The sequence below is a fragment of the Podarcis erhardii genome (genome assembly GCF_964252035.2).
Source record: "Podarcis erhardii genome assembly, chromosome: 15".
NCBI lineage: Eukaryota > Metazoa > Chordata > Lepidosauria > Squamata > Lacertidae > Podarcis > Podarcis erhardii.
Genome location: NC_138505.1, coordinates 23,464,955 through 23,484,941, shown reverse-complemented (window position 1 = coordinate 23,484,941; position 19,987 = coordinate 23,464,955). Strand labels below are relative to the sequence as shown.

General features: G+C 41.8%; 2 protein-coding genes across 15 annotated transcripts in view; one reads left to right on the top strand and one right to left on the bottom strand.

Moving 5' to 3' along the window:
- ASCC2 (activating signal cointegrator 1 complex subunit 2) overlaps positions 1 to 3,856 on the bottom strand; it is a 39,865-nt gene extending 36,009 nt beyond the window's left edge. The window contains exon 1 of the mRNA XM_081841822.1: positions 3,838 to 3,856. The gene's annotated coding sequence lies outside the window, so the exon portion shown is untranslated. The remainder of the gene's footprint in view (positions 1 to 3,837) is intronic.
- The window catches only part of MTMR3 (myotubularin related protein 3), a 57,487-nt gene continuing 38,712 nt past the window's right edge, over positions 1,213 to 19,987 (top strand). For 5 of the 14 annotated variants that reach the window (XM_081841719.1, XM_081841728.1, XM_081841725.1 and 2 more), the window contains exons 1-2: positions 1,215 to 1,861; positions 7,917 to 8,005. The gene's annotated coding sequence lies outside the window, so the exon portion shown is untranslated. Of the gene's footprint in view, positions 1,862 to 7,916; positions 8,006 to 19,987 lie in introns of all 14 variants that reach the window. The other 9 variants (XM_081841720.1, XM_081841722.1, XM_081841715.1 and 6 more) reach the window with 6 other exon arrangements.

The following is a 19,987-nucleotide window of genomic DNA, read 5'->3' as shown; positions in this document are numbered from 1 at the left end:
TGTACTCTCTCATATGGGGATAACAGCCCTGTAAGGTAGGTCAGCGTTATTGTGAATGGGAGTGAGGCAGGTCATGGGACAGAATAACTGGTAGCCTAAGCCCGCCTGATGAGTTTGTGGCCAAGGTGAAAACTGAATCTGGACTCTTCTGTCTCGCTTAGGAGCATGCAGCCTGCTCCTGTGCCTCTTTTTATTCTGGAGTAAAGTCCCACTGAATTCAGTAGGGCTTACCCCTATAAATAAGTGGGCAAATTTACTTGAAAGTAAGGCTTGCTGTGTTCTGTGGGATGTAGTTTCAAGGAAGCGTACACGTGCCCCAAATTTTGGCCTCTTAACTCTTGCTCAACTGCATGGGACATTTGAGGAACATAAACATACAGTACGTGTAAGTAAATACAAGGTGTACCTGGCTTCCCTTTGGCTGGGTGCACCCATGTTTTAGGCCTGAGACCAATTTGTGTGGCAGAAGATTGAGTTTCTTAATCCCCCCCTTTCCTCCCATATGGTGTGATTCTCCTTTCCCCTTTTAACCCTAGAGCTGATATTTTGGTTTTTCCCCTCACCTTCCTGTACGTTGTCTCCCCACCCCCAGTTTAATGTTATCATCCGCACACAGTCATCTTTGTTCTCTACAATAATTAATATCCAAAGTAACTCCCAATTATGCTTCCATCCTTGCCATCACCATGCAGATTAGACCACACTGAAAAGGGTGTACAGAAAATCCACCCATTTGTGTCTCTGTAATCTGCTATGAGTATGATTTGGTGATTGAAGCAGTGCTGTAAATAACCAATTGCCAGGTTACCTGTGGCAAGTGTAAATTGCCTCTGGAGACTAGCAAAGGAGCATGTAAAAAGTTGGCTTTTAATATTGTGAAGACCACAAATGACTAGACACAAAGATGTGTGCCCTTACTGGGTTTGGGTTAACTTTTTAAGATTTTGATATGCAAGCTAAAGGGATACTGGGGGAGCATTTAATCTCTTTTAAGTGATCTTGGGAATGTCCTCAGGTGAGACCTTTTAACTCTCACACCCCTTATGATATTTCCATTCCTCCTACTGCACAACTGTTTGCAAGGTTGCTGGTGCTACCCACTGCACGTGGGTGACAGTCAGTATTGTGTGGGATACCTGCATATGAAAATAATTAAGACTGTTGTGAGGAAGCCTGGGTTAATCACCTTCTCCCCCCCCCCCCATCCTTCATCTTTCCAAAGGACTACAACATCCCTTTATTGGTTCAGTTTGGCTCTGTATTCAGATATAGAGGTTTATCTTTCTACTCCCCTGATGTATTAAACTAGGTTTTACCTAAAGTGGATAGAGACATAGAACTGAGAACATGAACTTTTCTGTAGAAAGACTGGATTTTACCACTGCAGGGGTGTGACTAGAAAGTCAGAATGATGATTTCAGAATTATTGTTGTGTCATGGGACTCTGTTTTTACCTTTTCTGATGCAAGTTGTGTTGGAGACTATGTTCCATTTGTGGTGTTCTAGATATGGGGTGTGGTGTGCCATGCTGAGTTGGGTAGACACTGTTATGTGATTGCTTGCAGGTTTACAGGAGCTCGACTTGAGTTTGGTTCTGGACTTGAAGCAGTTCTTTCATCTTGAAAGTTGGCAGTGGTTGCTAATTTCAGGTTTTCTTGCATATAATATACTGTTGCTGGAATTTGTTGTTTTTGAAGGCCATTTCATTCTATACTTGTTACTATAAGCTCCACAATCTCTTCCAGATCTGTCTGTCTAGCTGTAAAGGAGGATTTTTTCCAAAATCATTCACCACCAGCACAATCCTAACCATGTCTACTCAAAAGGAAGTTCTATTGCATTCAGTGGGGCTTACTTCCAAGTAAGTGCAGCTAGGATTGCACAGATGTTTCTATATCTTTGCTTGGGAGCTGAAGGGATGGTGCTGGTGTTACCACAATGGTCTTGAGTGATTCAATTGTACAGTATTTCTAAGGCTGCAGTCTTATGCACACTGACCAGAGTGTTAGCCTAATTCAACAAAGTGACACTTCCAACTAAACAAGCATAGGATTGAGCTGCAGGCTTCAAGTTCAATGGAAATCTGTCAATTAACTAATGGACATCCCTTGGAAATTCAACTTCAGATCTAAGTGACCAGTGCCCTTTAAAAGCTGTATTGTGCTGAGAAAACATGTGGGATAGAGAAGGCCCGGCTTTCCCTACCTTGTCCAGTGTCCACCATGAGTGGAATGTGTATGTGACGATGGGGGTTGCTTGCCCTGGGCTGCCAGGAAGGTATTGGATATATCCACTGTGTAGGTGCATACTATTTTAATGCCCAACATTGCTTCCACATTATCTTATCTCTACTATTTATTGTGACATGATGAATGGTCACTGCTGCTTCACTCCTCCTCCATCTGCTGCGTCATTAATCCAGAACTGGAATGTGTTCTATCAGTACTTTACATATGGATACATGGAGGGGTTTGAATATTTCAGAAGTGTAGGTGAAGTGGAACATCAGAGTGATGAAAAGTACTGAGTGTTGTATGGAAAGATTTCTCAAAGTTTCATGTGGCAGAGGGCAGGTAGATATAGGAACATTGCCAGGTTTTGAAGGAGTAATGATATATGGCAACTCCCCTCCCTGTGCCTACTGCCCTCCACTTGTTGTGGACTATAACTCTCATCATTCCCAGTCATTGACCATGCAGGTTGGGACTGATGGGAGTTAGGCTCCAAAAAAACTATCTGGAGGGAACAGCTGGGGAATGTTAATACAGTATGTGGAATTTGAGAACTGCCTGGTGTGGAGTAGGCGCATAGCTTCAGGTGGTTGGGTATTGCTTGGTTAGTAGAAGACTGAAGAATGGAACTGCAGTCTGCTGTGTCATTTTGTGTGGCAGCAAGCAAAGCATCTCCTAATGCATATTGCCACGCTAAGCTGTGTATTGAGACTGTAAACTGCAGAGGTGTTAAGGCAAGGGGGGAAGCCAAGATTAATGCAAAAGAGATACTTAATGTTCAAGGACAACATTGCAGGTGGTTGTTATGCATATGGGAATAAATAATCTAGTATGAGGAAAGAAGGCACTCCACCTTTGATATTTCAGGTAAATTTTGCAGCTTGTTAAAAAATGATTCCAGCTGCTTTTAAACTGCTTGCACTAGGTGTGCTTAATGGATTTGACTAAAGTTTTAAATCCTCAAAAATTATGTTACTAAGTTTTGGATTTTCCCAGAACATGGGAAGTTGCATTATGCAGAGTCTATTTCAGATGGGTTTCAGGGAGGAGTCTTTCTTATTCCTAGTTGAAGATATTGAGGATTGAACCTGGGATCTTTCACATCCAAAGCATGTGCTTTACTACTGAGCTGTGGCCCTGAGTAAATCCCATGAAGATGCTTTGCAGCTCACTGGCTATAAAATAGCAAACGCTGTTGTTACAGGGAAGATTTGCCACTTGGCTTTTTGTACCATGTTTAGGGCTTTAGGCAGGTTTTAGCAATATCTGTTGCTTGAGATGGCTAGTAGTAGTGGGTTTGTGCATACCTGAATCAGTACCTTGTTTCTGGCACACAAAATTTATTTTCCAGAAAAATATCCTGTAGAAAACAAGAGTCATCTATTTTCACAAAAGTAAAACCGACCAGCCAACCAACCTGCATGCATAACTTGTATAAGCTGGTATGCTGTATGCCATGGGTAGCCAAAGTGGTGCCCTGCAGATGTTTTGGACTACAACTCACATCCCTTATCATTGGATTTGCTTCTGGGAGCTGTAGTCCAAAACATCTGCAGGGTACCATGTTGGCGAGCTCTGTTGTAAGCCATACAGTGTAGCATATCACCTGGCACCAGAATTCCTCACTGAGGGAGAAGAGGACTGAAAGTGAATAAAAGAATCATGCCATACTTTCATTTAGATCATACAGGACTTTCTTATGGTATCAGCGATGCAGACGTTTGTTTAGTTTGTTCCAGTTTAGCAATCTTTCCTTCAGTTTATTTGCACAAACTTGAGGCTGTTAGCTTGGATGCCAGAATAACTTGGGGTTGCCAACACACAAGGGAGGGAAAGGGAGCCTTCTCTGCCCAGGCTCCAATGTGCACTTCTTATTTATTCATTTATTTCATTTATGACTCGCTTCCCAAGAAACATCCTAACATCAAAAACACAATTTCAAATTCAATACAAATTGGGATAAAAATCCCCACTTAAAAGTCTTGTTGAAAAAGGAAGATCTGAAAAGACAGTAGTAAGATTGCTCCTTTCTGACATGTAACGGGAGGGAGCTCCAAAGGGTAGGTGCTGCCATACTAAATTCCTGATTTCTACCTTGTATAGAACAGACCCTGTGATGAGATGATCATGGTTTGAGTCAACCAGTTTAGGACCCAGGGTGTGAGCTTCTAGGCAAACCATTGCTTGTAGTTGTGTTTCCTTTCATTTCCAGTACACTAAGCACTTCACAAGTTGATTCCTGTCTCTGGAAGCAGTGGTGTGATTGTGTAACTATGGTTTGTCAGTTCAGATATCATGCCCATCATTCATTAATTATGTGTGATGCCAGAATTGAACCCTGTGTTGAACTTTGAAAATAAGTTTCTCCTGTAAGAGAGAGTTTTGCTTCTTGTATGGCTAATACAGTATACACAAACTGACTAGAGAAGCCTTTCTCAAACTTGAGTCCCCAGATGTTCGACTACAACTCTCATGAGTCCTAGCCAGCATGGCCAGTGGTCAGGGATGATGGGAGTTGTAGTTCAAGAACATCTGGGAACCCAAGGTTGAGAAAGGCTAGACTATAGTATTGTGTTTCAGGTCGGTTATCATAAGGGGAAAAGAAAGATGAGACTCATTGCTTCATTCTCTTTCCTAGGTGATTCTTGGTCCATAAGCAAATCACATCCTGGGTAGGATATTTTATTAGGGATGTGATGATGTAATCAAATCTCAAGAAGGTATCAAGTGCAGAATCCTAGGCAAACATTATAGCTAAGGTGTTCCTCATAGAGGAGAACATGCTTCTAGCTGATTTGAACACTTTAAAATATGTGGTTGTGACTTCACACCCAGGAGCACAGCATATAATTCTCACTGTTCTGTAAAGTGCTTGTCTGTGCATTGTGACATCATCTGATTTAAAATGGGGAGAGAGAAGCTGTTATTCCAAATTCCATTTTCAGAGTCTGGGAATAATAGCCTCAACTGGTATTTGCACATGTATTTTCCTGCTTGTACAAGCCAGGCAAGTAGGCTTTGTTTGTCATATCATGTTTTTAAAGACTTGAGATCTCAGGAATCTCCAGTTAGAGTGGGGAACAATTCTGTGTGGAACCCTGGAGAGAGACTGTTACTCTGAGTAGACAGTATTGAATTTGGTGGACTAGTAGTCTGACTTGGTTTAAGGGAAGTGGTTCATGCCTTCTGTTACCTGCCCTATGCATGGCAAGTGGAAGCTTAGTGTTGACCAGGAGATCATGTCTAATTACCTGGGAGGGGAATGAAAATGCTATAAAAATGAAATGGGTTAAAGTATATTTTCTTTAATCCCAATTCAGCCCTTCACTCTCATTTTTCTTGCATTCAGAATGGTTGTTTGTTTAAAATAATCAAGCAAATTGGGAGGCATGCTAACAATTTAAACATTAGCCAAAACATTACATCCAGAAACAAACAAACAAACAAAATAGTTATATCATAGTCCTATCTGAACTGGGAAGCATGAGCCCTGTCTGAAAAGGCCCTGTTGATTTACCTGCAGCCTAAGGCCTCTGTTGCTGCCAGCTGTCTGCATACCATTCCCTTTTCGAAAGCTTACTCTTGGGGTAAGGATAGCAACAGAGAGGGCTTGTGGCTTTGAAGACCTCAGACGTGATGCTGAGGGAATGCTTATTACTGCCAGGAAGCATTGGAAATGCAGTTTCTATTATTTTGTAATGTAGTGAACGCTCTACATTTAACACTGGAAGCATCAGGAACTAAATTCCCCATGTTTCCTTGTGTCAGACTGGGAGGTGTCCCTGCTGTCAGCATCCCCTTCTCATCTCCATGCAAGAGTAAGTGTGAGGAAGGGGCTGGAGGGGCTGCTTTGATGGCACTGAATCTAAATCCCTAGGTCTTTGGCAGGGACTTGGTGTGGGGGAAAATTCTTGCACTTTCCATTCCAAAGTTTCCCATTGCAACTGTGCAAGAACTCTAACTGGCTGAAGGCAAATGCCATGGTTATCTTAAAAAAGGGAGGGTCCATGGAATTGTGTGCTTCCTAGAGATAATGAATAAGCTTGGCAAGTAGAACAAAAAAGCAACTTAAGCTTATAAACAAGCTGAGCAGTTCCTAGCAGTCTACAGTTTTGAAGAGCATTTTTATATAGAGCAAACGGTGTCACCTTAGTTCAGCTTCCTCTGTTGGTATGGTAAATTGTTTGACTGAGGGTAACACACTAGATTGAAAGCATTCATACATCTATTTGATGACATTCATGAATTATAAATTGGAGAAATATATTTTAGAGCATTAGGTTGGGCTGTTGGAGAACTTCGCTAATAATTCATTGTTGGTGTACAACAAGATTTGGCTGGGATCTGCTTAGTCAATTCTAGTCACTTTTATTAGTCACCTAGATGAAGGGTGTGACATAGGCCTGGCTCTCACTGTGGTGGTAAGCTTGTCTCTGGATGTGGCACTTCAGACAGGTGCGGCTCACGTAATGAAATGCTGCTCCACGTATATATAATAGATAATATCCTTGCACATTGAAAACTAGGGAGACTGGTTCTAGCCTTAGCCTAGCCTTCTCTCCCATTTCCTAGTTTTCTGTGCAGAGTGGGTATTTTGCATGGAGAAGCATTCCATCACGTGAGCCCATACCTGTGGTCTAAAACAGAACAGCTCAGGTTCAGGTCAACCACCTCAGTAGAAACAGGACCTAAGAAGGACTGATTTAGAATTCAAAGTTTATATTGGCCAGTTAAAGCACTTGCTTGGAAACCAAAGACAAATGCCAAGTTGTTACTGACCTCAAAATAGAGGAATTTATAAACTGGTGGATAATTGGTGGATGGGGGGGGGGAGAGACGGGGACGAATCCACAACGCGACAGTGACAACAGAAAATGCAAATTCAGTTTTGAGGTGCAATAACAAATATGGCATACAGATTAAATTGTGTACCTTCCATTGATTAAGCAGTATTCTGTCAATTTTTGTGAAAGATATACAACTAAGTAGAATAGTTGCGAACGCACAACACAGAGTTTCCTAAAGCTAGTTACCATATTTTTTTTTAGAGAAGATTGAAGAGGTGGGTTGAAATCACAAGATAGGGTGTTCCAAATGCTTAATAAATGGCTGTTAAAATGTATATCTGCTTGCTTGTGAGTATAGATTACCCTTAGGCAAGCAAGCAGTTATTGGGAATGAATTTCCCTTCTCCTCCCCTTGCTCCCAGCTAATGTGCTGCAAACAACTTACTTTGTAATGCCTTAACAGGTGAACAGTAAAAATTATGGTGGGCTAGTAATTTTGGGAGTCTTATTTGCAAAGATTTTATAATTGGAACCCCTTCTTCCTTTGGCACTAGGACTGTCACTAGTCCCATAATGAAATTTCTAATATGCAAATATCTTGTCTGATTTGTGGGAAGGGAATACTGTACCTATTTCTTGTTTCTGTGCCTGTCTTTGATTTGTAACCCTTTACCAGCTACATTTCATGCTGGAAGTGGAGTACTTTTTTAGTTCATCATAATTAAAAAAAAATGTTCTTCCTTGTTTGCTGTAAACATAAACGTCATATGAAGTTAGGAACTTTCTCTGGTGTAGTCTATTGGTTCAAGTAATATATGTTGTAACTTAATTTTCTTAATTAAACTTAATTTTAACTTAAGTAACTTAATTTTCTGTTATGTTCCTGATAAATTAATAGATTAAAGGAACCAATTACCTTGACTTAAAAAAGAACATTGAGGATGCTGAAGGGATCTAGAAGACATATGAAGAAAGGCTGAAGGAACCGTGAGTTTAGCTCATAAAGGATTTTTATACCTTTGTGGGGACTTGTTTGCCAGGCTGTTATAATGTTGACTGTTGTCAAATACATATGCAAAAACTACAGAAAAAGCTGTTTAAATTTTGCACTGAAGATCGGCTAAGAAGCAGTGGGTTTAAACTACAGGAAGCTAGACTGAAAACGGAGGGGGGAGTTTTACAGCAGCAACAGCAAGACAATTCATTACTTAAGAGAATGTGGAATATACAATCATTTAGTAGGTTTAGAGGAGATGGTATTGTGTCCCTGCTAGTTATGATTCTCCAGATTTACTTTAGTTTTTTTAAAAAATTAAACAAATGTACTCTGCTGGAGAACAACTTGGCTGCCTTTAGATATTTACTGCATTTCTATTTAAATAGGAAGGTTTATGTTGCTGACAGCCAACCTTTTAAGCAAGCGTGCTACAGGTCAAGTCAAAGTATCTTGAGTACAGCATTCCAGTTTTCATGTAAAGCTAAGCCAAGGATGAAAATTACAGAACCAGCTTCTTGGATCTTGTTTGGTCTCACCCACTGGAGCAGATGAAAAACCTTGCTTTCATTTGGTACAGTTGGTGCTTATTGTACCTGGATTGTAGGCTGCTAGTAGCTCTAGCTTATTATGGCTTATTATGGCTGCATTCCTCCCCCACCCCCCCAGTATACAGTCTTACTTGTCAAAAGTAGGCTTTGGTCAACTGGATGCATTTTGTCTTAAAGTTATTGGTCTCTTTCTGCTTGTTGATGTTGACATGAGCCTAGGCAGAAAAGAAAAGTGTGGTTCTTCCAAGGGTACTAATAACTGCAACAGTATTCCCTTGTACTTAATCAGTTTTAAGAAGTGCTTTCATTGGTGAGAAATGAGAATTTCAGCACCTGTGTGTTTACTGCAGAAATTCCAGAACTTTTAAAAGTCAGCAGTCTTGGAGTTACATTCTGCAGCCTTCTGGAGAACACCTAAGTTGGGAGGGAACCAAAGAATGAAGTATAAAGTATTTTTGGAACAAATGTGAAATTTACCCAGAGCACATTTAAACTCCATAATGAATTCACTGTTCCGTTCTGTAAGGTATACTTGTTCAAAATGGAAAATGGAGTGTTTTTAGTATTTCATTGTACTGCATATTTCTATTGTATTATTTGTGCAACTGCTTCCAGGTTGCATAAGTAAGACTGATAGGTACAGGTTTGTTTATATTAAATCTGTGAATTGTGAAGTCAGTTTTGATTCATATCAATTTAATGCCACCACAGTAACATAAAATTTTGTCCACTCACTAAATAAATTGTTTACAATTTGTAATACAGTTCTGCTTGCTCAGAATGTCTGGGGCTGTTACCTAGTTGAACCCATTCCTATTAAGTCCTTAACTTGAGCGTGATAAGGGCCAGCCCTTCGGCAATTCTGTTCCTGGAACCGGCACCCACCCAGCCGTCATGTGTGGAATCCCTGGTTTTCATTCTCATGCTTGCAAAAGGATCTCACAATCTTGATCATCTATACCAGCTCGCTTAACTCAAGGTTTTAAAATCTCTTGTCCCAGCTTGGGGCGGGGGGGGGGGGGACATAAACTCCCTGAAAAAATGATATGTTAGTATCTAGGACTTCGAAATATTGATTCACCATTTCAAAGAGCTAGTACTGAAAAAGCTGGTATGGTTTCTAGGAATTTGAAATATCTTTCTCTTCCTCCATCATGTTCACTCTTGCCCTTAGCATTGCCCTTAGCATTGCTGTTGCATTCTTTTTTGAAGAATGGTATGCTGGTTTACAGTCTTTTTAAAAAGTGACTCATGAGGAAAAGGGGGAAAGCTTAGGAGAGATAGGTACATCCTTGATTTATTCAGTGGACTAGGGGTTTATTAATATAAGAAATGAAAGGCAGAGTGTCCAGATTGATGGCCATGTCCCCTCACAACACAGGAAGTCTCATAAAAGACACAAGAAGAAGCAGCAGCAGATCATCTTAATCTATAGGGAGAAATTCCTCTAAGTCTCAGTCCCCAGCACTGCAGCTCTCTGCAGGCTGTGCTTGAAGAAGAGTGTTACTATACTTAGGAAACATGTCTCTTAACATGTCTGTAGACTACTACTCCATGTTCGGAGAACAATCTCTTCCATGAATGGTAGGGGAGTGGGGGGTAATCTTAACATGTGATAATAGAACCATTTCTTACAGCAGCTCTGCTGGTATTCTGCCAGAAGCTGCTGTTTGTCCTGTGGGGCTGGCTCAGAAGCTAGCACTAGAACACAGGAGAGCGAAGTATACGTAACTTGGATCATTTGGTTAGGATAGTTGCATTTTCAAGGGATCAGTGGAGACAAGATGAGTTTTTCCAGAAATGAAATTTTATTGAGAAACTCTACAGCAGGGATGTCCAACTTCCAAGAGACTGTGATCTATTCCCACTATAAAAAACTGGAAGTGATCTACCCATTGGATTGAGGATGAACCAAAGTTTTTGAGCTCCCCCCCCCCGGGTGATTGCTCAGGATCATGGGATCGACCAGGGGCACCCCACGATCGACCAGTAGATCAGGATCAATGTTTTGGACACCCCTGTTCTGCAGTTTACTATTTAACAGTTAAGACTGATGAGACAAGCAGGATGAGTGAGGGCTGATGTTGCAGTGAGATTGTGTGGTGAATTGCTTCAGATACTGAGGAAAAAGGAAGAGGAAGTTGCAGTGAGAATTCAAAAGCTGGCAGGAGGAGTAGAGAGTGAGGGGGGGAGAGCTTGCAATAATACTCTGGAAAACGGGAAGGAGGAATCGGGGTTCAGATGTGCGAGAATGGGCATCAAGCTGAGAGCTCCATTGTACTTCAAGGACTGTGGAAAGACACTCAGGAAAGGGAATTCTACAGGCTCACTGAGTTCAGGGTTTGTGAAGCCATTTAGCCTCTGTAAAGACTCACAAAAGGAACAGCTGATCATGGACTGATTTCCAGATTGCTTGATGAAAAAAGTGAAGGATCTGAAACTACAGTGTTGTGTACTGCACTTCTTAGAAAAGCCACTTCCCCTCTTCTCACCAATTCGTCTTATCTCACACAAACATGAACATCTTGCTGCTGATAAGTAAAGAGTTGATCCATCCCAGAAAAAAGTGATGTGTGTATATGTGGCCTCTCCATCTCCCATGAGATTAGCTTATAGTTTCGCTTCTCTAGATCAGTGCCCTGCAATTATCAGTTTGAAGTCTGGTCAATACTAGAGGCAATAATTTAGGAGGGGATATTCCTGCTGAGCTCTGAGAAGCTCTGAGAAGTTACTTTGGGGGAGGTGATGCATGGAGAAAATGTTCATATTGCTGGCAATGGGCCCTTACGGCTGTTAGGTGCCTGCGATTCCTTAGCCTTGGGAGCTACTATTCATGGATTGAACAGAGACTGGTTAGATAACAGAGTTACCTAATTACAAAACTGTCGGTTTAAAACTGTTATCTGTCACATCAAAAGAAATAATGCTATGCTTTTGTTGAATACAATTATTGAGCTATAACTACAGACCAAATTTTGTTTCCCAAGAGTCCATGGCAACATTTTACGTTGCATCTATATTACCAGATGCATGAAATCTAGTTGAATTGTTGCCAATCGAGAGACTGTTAAATAGGAAGAGGAAGGCTGTAGTTTCGGATTTTCAATTTATGGTGGAATCAATACATATTGCATGCAAGTTTGTAAGGAAATAGCACATTTGGTGGGAATTCTTCTATCTTCACTGTTGTTAATACTCCTGGTAACAGGAATTTGCTGTGAACAGAGGCATTATATTCTGGTTGGGTGCTCATAATCAAATTATGCTCTTTGTCTGTATTCAGTGAACCTTTCTTCTTTATTAGACAAACTCCCACAGAAAGATAATGTACCTTTTCATTTTGGAAGGATCATGCTGCCCCCTCCCCATGTTTAATTTTCTTTTGTTAAGCAAACATTTATTGAGATCTAATGATTTTCCCACTGCTGACATTCTTGTAGGCTTTGGTTTATGGATTAAAGCTTTGAATATAGATTGCTCTTCTGTACAGGACAGAGCAGTTTGTTTGGTTTTCGTTTTGAATTGGGATCTCAGCTCAGTCCTTTCTTTCTCAAATGTGAATATCATGTGTTTTGAATGTATTATTCTGGTTTATGTAGTTTTTGCTTGCAGGGGTCTACAGTTTTTGGTGGACCAAGTAGTGTTTGTTTGTTTTTTAAAACACTCCAGCCCTGGGGCATGGTAGTGTGTAGGTATGTAGGTGTCACTGTTTGACACCTAACACCTTCTAGCAGTGGTACTGAACAACCCTCGCCCCTCCCCGTTAGCCTTTCCTATGGGAAGGGCCGCTAAAAAAATAGATTGGCTGCTTGGTCACTAGTACTGGAAGAGATAAAACCTAATGGAAAACACAGATGTTGAGCTTTGCAATAGAAATGTAATAAATCTGAATCTTTCTCCAGTTAATGCAACCCTGTTCCCTAAATCAGTGTTTTTCAACCTTTTTTGGGCAAAGGCACACTTGTTTCATGAAAAAAATCATGAGGCACACCACCATTAGAAAATGTTAAAAAATTTAACTCTGTGCCTATATTGACTATATATAAAGTAATTCTCTTGAATAGGAATCAAATAAACACAAAGAAAGTATTTTATAATTACTTTATTATGAAATAGTAAGTAAACAGAAATATGAAAATTATAAAATACTTTATTCAGTGCGCAACCTGGGCCTGTTTGGCTGAACACAAAGCTGATATTCTGGCTGGAATCGAAGAAAGACACACACGTAGCTCTTTGTCAACAGCTCTCAGTCTCTCTCTGTATTTAGTTTTTATAGCAATCATGCTATAAAAGGTTTTATGCTTCGCTCCCATTTCCTCACACAAAGCTGCAAATATGCGACTTTTCACGGGCCGTGACTTTACAAAGTTTACCATGCGCACAACATCATCCAACACATGAACTAGGTCTGCTGGTAAAGTCTTGGCTACGAGGGCCTCACGGTGTAAAAAACAATGCGTAACAATCACATCTGGATTTCTTTCCTTCACTCTGCTTACAAAGCCTTTGGTGTGCCCGACCATGGCTGCAGCTCCATCGGTGCAGACACTTGTGCAGTTTTCCCACTTAAGTCCTCCTTGTTCAAGGTATTCTGATGTGACCCGAAAAATTTCTTCTCCTGTTGTTTTTTCTGGCAATGCCTTGCAAAAAAAGAAGTTTTCTCTAATTGCATCACCATCAACAAAATGCACATTGGCCAAGAGTTGAGCATGTCCACTGATATCAGTAGACTAGTCAAGTTGCAATGCAAATTTCTCACTGATACAGATCTGATACGGTTTTAGCTCTCTGGTTACAAAAAAAAGGGGCTAGGTGCCCCAATTTTATCTGATTAATTGCGTGCCTTTGGTGTTTTTTTAATAGCATGAAGAACAGTTGCTCTTGTGTTCAGATAATACAAGATGCCCAAAACTTAAAATGCCTTGCAGTGGGTCAGACCATTGGTGCGTATTGTCCACACTGTCTGGAAGTGCTTCTCTGGGGTATCAGGCAGGGTTTTTCATCCCCACGAGGAGATGCTGCATTTTAAACCTGGGACTCTCTGCATGCTGAGCACATGCTCTACCCCAGGGGTCGGCAAAGTTTTGGTGGCTTAGGCCAGTTCACAGTCCCGCAGACGCCTGTGGGCCGGAGTGTGCATGTGCATAGCCAGCACATAACCAGGCACTTCATAATCAGCAGGTATAAAAATGGTTATATTTTTAAAATAATATTTAAGTTATTATTTAAATAAACAGAGATGCATAACCTGGAAAACTTTGGAGGTAATAATGAGGTTCCCATTATTTTCCTTGAGCACTGAAGATACATTACATTTGGGAGTACTGTGTCTTCAGTTCTGAAAGTTAACATAATTTGCAACCCTCAGAGGCAGGGGGATGCAGCACATAGAAAAACAAATTCCATGGAAACCAATAAGAATTATTATTGTGCCTTGTGCATGGGATCAAATGTCATATGATAAATGATATTTATCAAGTGATATTTACAAAACAAATCAACTGTTCTCCACACGAGGAAGGTTCATGGAATGTATCATATGAATACATGCATAGGTAAATAGGCGCAACCGAATCTTGCAAATTTGACATCAACAGTAATCGGGAGTTATTATAGAGGCGCTCGACCCCCCGAGCTGCCTCTCGCTAAGGGCCGGGCGCTCCTGCCATCGGAGGGCGAACACTCACTGGCGGAGAACCGAAAGGAAACAATCGGGGTCAACAAAGGAAGCTCGCCTCTGAGGGGAATGTCAAGAGCAGGCCTTTTCCTGGCCGCAGACTGCCCGGCCCTGGGCGGCCCCGGAGGCGCTGGGCCAGGCGCACTTACCGAGGAGCCGGCCCAGAAGGGGCAGGAGTTCTTCACTTGCGGGGAGCTGCTGAGGGACAGCGCCCCGAAGCTGAGCGCCACCAGGCAGCAGCCCAGGATCAGCTGCAGCAGCCCCAGAGACAGCAGAGGCCACGCCGGCAGCAGCCCCGGCTGAGACGGCGGTGGCAGCCTCCCCGCCCAGCGGCAGGCCCCGCTGGGGGAGAGCGCGGCCCAGGCCACCCGGAGCGGGACCATGGCGGCTGGGCGGGTGGCGGTGGGGCGGAGGCGGCGGGTCTGGGCGCCTCGGGCACCGCCGAGAGCCGGGCCAGCAGGCAGCACGAGCCCGGCAGCACCACCGGCAGAGACATGGGCGCCTCGCCTGCCGCGCCGGAGGCAGCAAGTGTGTGGTCCGGTGCCCGCCTAGTGGGCGAAAATTTGACATATTTTTTTAAAAAAATCTTTCGAATTTTTCAGTTTTTCCCACAGCACACCAGGCAACATCTCGCGGCACACTAGTGTGCCGCGGAACAGTGGTTGAAAAACACTGCCCTAAATGACTGAGATTTTTATCAATTTTGGGTAAAAAATAATAGCAGCCACTGGACATGATTCTTTGTCTCATTCAGCCTTCCCCAGCCTGGTGCCTTCCAGATATTTTGAACTACTACTCCTGTCAGCCCCAGCCAGCACAGTCATATGATGCTAAGGCGGATGGGAGCACAGCAGAGCTGGCTGAGGCTGGCAGGAGTTGTAGTCCAAAGCACCTGGAGGGCACTCGGTTGGGGAAGGCTGATTTCAATAATAACCTGGTAGCCACAGGTGACAGGGAATTCTGTGCAGGTGATGGCAAAGGAGCCAAAACATCTGGAGGGTATGAGGTTTGTGAAGGCTAATTAAACTTCAGTACAGTGATGGCCAAACTTCTGGAAAGCATGTCAGAAGTTTGAAACGTACCGATTCCCCTCCCATCTCCCAGCTTTCATTTTGCCTAAGGGAGAAACATGTACTGCCAACTGAAGAGACAGTGAGGTATGTAGGTCTGACTATGCCATGGGGGCTCATGTCTCCATCCAAGATTCAGGGCATCTTGAATGAGAAACATTTTGATAATTTTTGCTCAAGAATCTTGCTGAAGTCACAGAAAGGAACTACTTCCAGTCAGTTCCTGTGCCTATCTTGTTTTGGGGGCTAGCTAATCATTCTTCAGGCAGTCATGTCACATTTTTCTGAAGTGACTGCTGTCTCTCATTAGAAGTAACTGCTGTGGTTACAATAGAGGTAATCTGATAAAATATGAAATAGTCCCGGATCATTTGTATCATATATTTGTATCAAAGTTGTTTAAGGTTAAAGAGAAGGACAAAGAACAGTAATAAGACAATAAGACGGTTGAAGGGATTTTTCTAAATAGAGATGCTCAGAGCAGAGTTCATAATGAGTTGCAAAGGTAATAAAAAAAGAGGTAGCCACTCATTTCTCAAATGCTATTTTGGACAGCTGTGGACTTCACCACTACACAGAGACTACAAATAATGTTTACTTTTTTTTTTGAAAAGTAACCTCTGTCCAGAGAAGAATAAACTGACAGTATCCAGCCCAAGGGAAAGCTCCTAAAACTAGATTTTCTCCTTTATTGTGCTTAGCCCTTGTTTATTTTAGGAAGGCAAATTAAAAAGTCACAGGCGTTTAATGTTCCCCATAAGAGCCTTTGTTGGACCTCCTTTTTAAACCTGTGAATATATAATATTATCACCTTTGCAAAATGGATAACTATCCGTCTTTGTGGACAGAAAGATGAACACTGCATGAAGTTCAGCTCTCCAGAATGAAGATTTCATCTATGCCCAGAAAGCTCCCTTAGTAGTCAAATAAATTGCTACATATTTGTGACTAAAGTTTCACTGTTGTGTTGATAATTATAGGATAGAGCTGAAACTTCTGCTTTGATTTAGGATCACTTTAGAAATCTATGGGGAACCGGCCCCATCAACCTCCTGTGTAGGAGGAATTCTGTATCCATCATCTGTGCTTCATTCGCAAGGCACAGAGTTGCAAAGTTCTGGTCTTCAACTTGGAGTTGTCTTTCATCACTTGGTGGTGGGTATTGTGGCTTGGCCTGCATAGACTAAGCCTCAGTCAGTAGTACTAGTGGTTTGAGTGTGACTCCATCAGATACATGCATTTTATTCTATTTCTGATACATCATTTTTACCTAAAACCAAGGTCTGAAGCAGCTTGGATTGTAAAAAACAAAACAACCTTTCTCAACCTTTTAAGAAATACATTGGTACCTCGGGTTACATACGCTTCAGGTTACAGACTCCGCTAACCCAGAAATAGCGCTTCAGGTTAAGAACTTTGCTTCAGGATAAGAACAGAAATCATGCTCCGGCGGCGTGGCAGCAGCAGCAGGAGGCCCCATTAGCTAAAGTGGTGCTTCAGGTTAAGAACAGTTTCAGGTTAAGTACAGACCTCCAGAACGAATTAAGTTCTTAACCCGAGGTACCACTGTATCAAAGTGGAATAACAATTCAAGGAGGAAGATTAAAACCATAATTTAGGATTGATAGATGAAGCCAGCAATCAAGAGGCACTGTTCAGCATATGTAGGTCTGTTTTGCATGCAATGCAAAACCATAATTCACTGCTATGTTCATGAGAAGGATTATCACACCTTGACCTCTCCTCCAGTGACCTTTCCTCCAGTGTGGCTGAGGAGAGGAAATTGAACAGCTTTGCGCCTGCCTTTTAAATTTCTAGGGTTCTTCTGGGCTCAGGAGAACAAATCATTTAATCGAAGCTTGGGGAAATGGACCTGACTACAGGACCAGATCCAGAAGTGGCCAGTCCTCCATAGACAAATGTCACCTGATATCACATGCCATCAAGTGATTCAAACTGCAAGCCATTGCTTGAATTCAGGCTGTGATTGCAAAGGGAGCATTGGAAGTACACTCTTAATAGTTCTCTTGATTCTTCCTTTCCAGCTTGAATTTGATGCTTTTTGAATTTGGTGTTTTCTCCCCTGCTGCTGTGCGTGGCAACAAAAAAAAAGTGCTGAATTCAAGCAGTGGATGGAAAGGAAATGTGCTCCTGATTCTTCCTTTTGAATTTGGTGCTGCAACTTCATCTGTTCAGCACCACCACTGGTTCAAATTAACTACTTTCTTGAGTTGGACATAACCCTGTTTTAGAAACAAATGCTTCCAATTTCCTTCTTGAGGCTATGTCAGACTGAGGAGTGTATAATCCTGAGACCTGCTGCTTCTCAAAGGACTGGTGCATGTGAAACAGGCCGTTTTTGTGTGGCACTGACTCATACTTTGGCCTGGGCCTGTGGCACACTTAGCACTTCTTTTTAAAATCCCTTTTTAGTATGCCTCTTTAAAAATGCAAACTTTGCTTTCAGTGACATGCAGTAAGTTTTCCCACAAGTACTTTCCTTAGCCCATGGCCTGTACAGACTGTAATTGACACAGTTCTGTCGTGTTCTAGCTTTTGTTTATTTCAGGAAGACTGTAAAAATAAAACCTAAATTCTTATAATTCCATTTAATAACTCCTGTGTGTGAAATGCAAGATAATGAAATGTGCAGTAAGAATTATTCCATTATACCCGCAAAGTGGAAACGAGCCATCTCATTCTCGGGCGTGATGTCAGACTTTAATGTTTGCCAAGTAGGAATTTACTCATGCTTCAAAAAAACTGCTACCCCACTGGAAGTATTTAGTGAAAGCCACACAGGCTGCAGTGATGGAAAGGACAAATCTGCCACAATGGCATTTTATCCTCCACTGGTAAGGAGGAATAGAAATGCTTTGTAGAAGTTCAAACAAAGGAAGGCAGTGAATACTGTGCAAAGAAGGGATGATGAAAGTTTGAAAGCTGGAATATTTGCCTGTGTGCAAGTTTGAAAATATGAATACATGTAGCTTTCTTAATACTGAGTCTGATTATTGGTCCATGTACCCCAGTATTGTCTAATATTTTGTTGGAAACTACCCATAGTGGCTGGGGAAACCCAGCCAGATGGGCAGGGTATGTATGTATGTATGTATGTATGTATGTATAATAATATTTTATTGGAAATCTTTACTTGTTAAATCTGGGACCTTCTACATCAGGGTGGTCCCCCCAGATGTTGTTGTGCTCTAACTCCCATCATCCCTGCCTAGCCAGGAATCAGAGTTGATGGGAGTTGTAGCCCAGCAACTTCTGGGGGTGACGGGACACAGGCTTCCCATCCCTTACCTACATTCTAAGCGTGTGCTCTACCACTAAGCTAAGGCCTAGTACATGAATCATAACTGAGACGTTTATGGCTATTTTAAAAGCCCATCAGGACAACTGAGGGGGCATGGGAGATTATGTATCATCATCATCATCATCATCATTATTTATTTATATCCTGCCTTTTCCCCTCACAGGGATGCAAGGCGGCTTAAGGCTAAACTAGGAGGACTTGTGTTATCAGTGGAAGCTGTCTTAAGAATGTTCTGTTTTTCAGCATGTCATCATCACATGCATCCCTGTTTGCTTGAGATATCACTTAAGAGCTTGTGACAAACATAGAGCGCAATGCTATGTATATTTTCTGAGAATCTAGCCTTGCAAGGGTTCCTCTCAAGGAAGGATGCACAGGGTTGCCGCTTTTGAAGAGTAACTTGAACAGTTTGTCATATTTGTAAGCAAGTGGTGCTTAAACTAGTTTCTTGCGTGAAAATTAAAAGGCAGGTGTTTTGAGAAATTAACTGGATTGGGGAAACTGAGCTGGGTCTGGTTACCAATATCCACAGGGTACATGGTGCTAAATATACATCCTGCAAAACTGATTTCAAATAATTGTTAGTGCATGTGTTCATTTTATATACCTTTGTATACAAGGTGTTATGTAATATTTATTGTGTCAGGCATCATCATGTGGAACAAGCCACTGACATTTCAGTGCTCAGGAAGTGAGCCTAATGGCCTGTTCAGACCGTTTCCTTTTTTTTCTTCTTTCCCCACCTGGTGGAGTTTTTGCCAGTTCTGTTCTTGTTTTTTCCTCTTGTGGGGAAGAAAAGTTGAAACTTAGAAACAAGTGTGTGGGTGAAGAAACGACTGCAGAAGCAACAGCTCTGGGGAATGTCTTGGTTAGTCCTTTTAAATGAAAGTCTTTCTCCATGACCACAACTATCTCCACCCAGACCATGTCTAGTCTCTCCCTTCCTTGTTTTTAGCAAAATATGTTTTCAGGATTTTGTATCAACCCTTATGAAATGGATATATTGGAAAGGAGAAGGAGGTGCACTCAGGCATTGCTCCATTGTGTCTAGTTACAGCTCTGTGACCTGCTGAATTACTGCCTGTTGTGCAGATTCGAAGGGTTTTAAATAGTAGTCAAGACAATCTAACCTTACCTGAAAGGGAGTGCTGTACAAAGTTTGTAATCTTTCTATCATTAGAACAAAGGTTTCAGACTAGCTAAGACAGTAGGTTTTAGTGGACCGGTTTAGTGGCAGGATGGCTCACAGGTGGAAACATAAAAGGAAAGTTGTTGGGATTGGGAATGGATTGTACTGGACAATGTTTCTGCTGTAAATATGATGCCAAAATATTCTGGGGTGTGTGTATGTA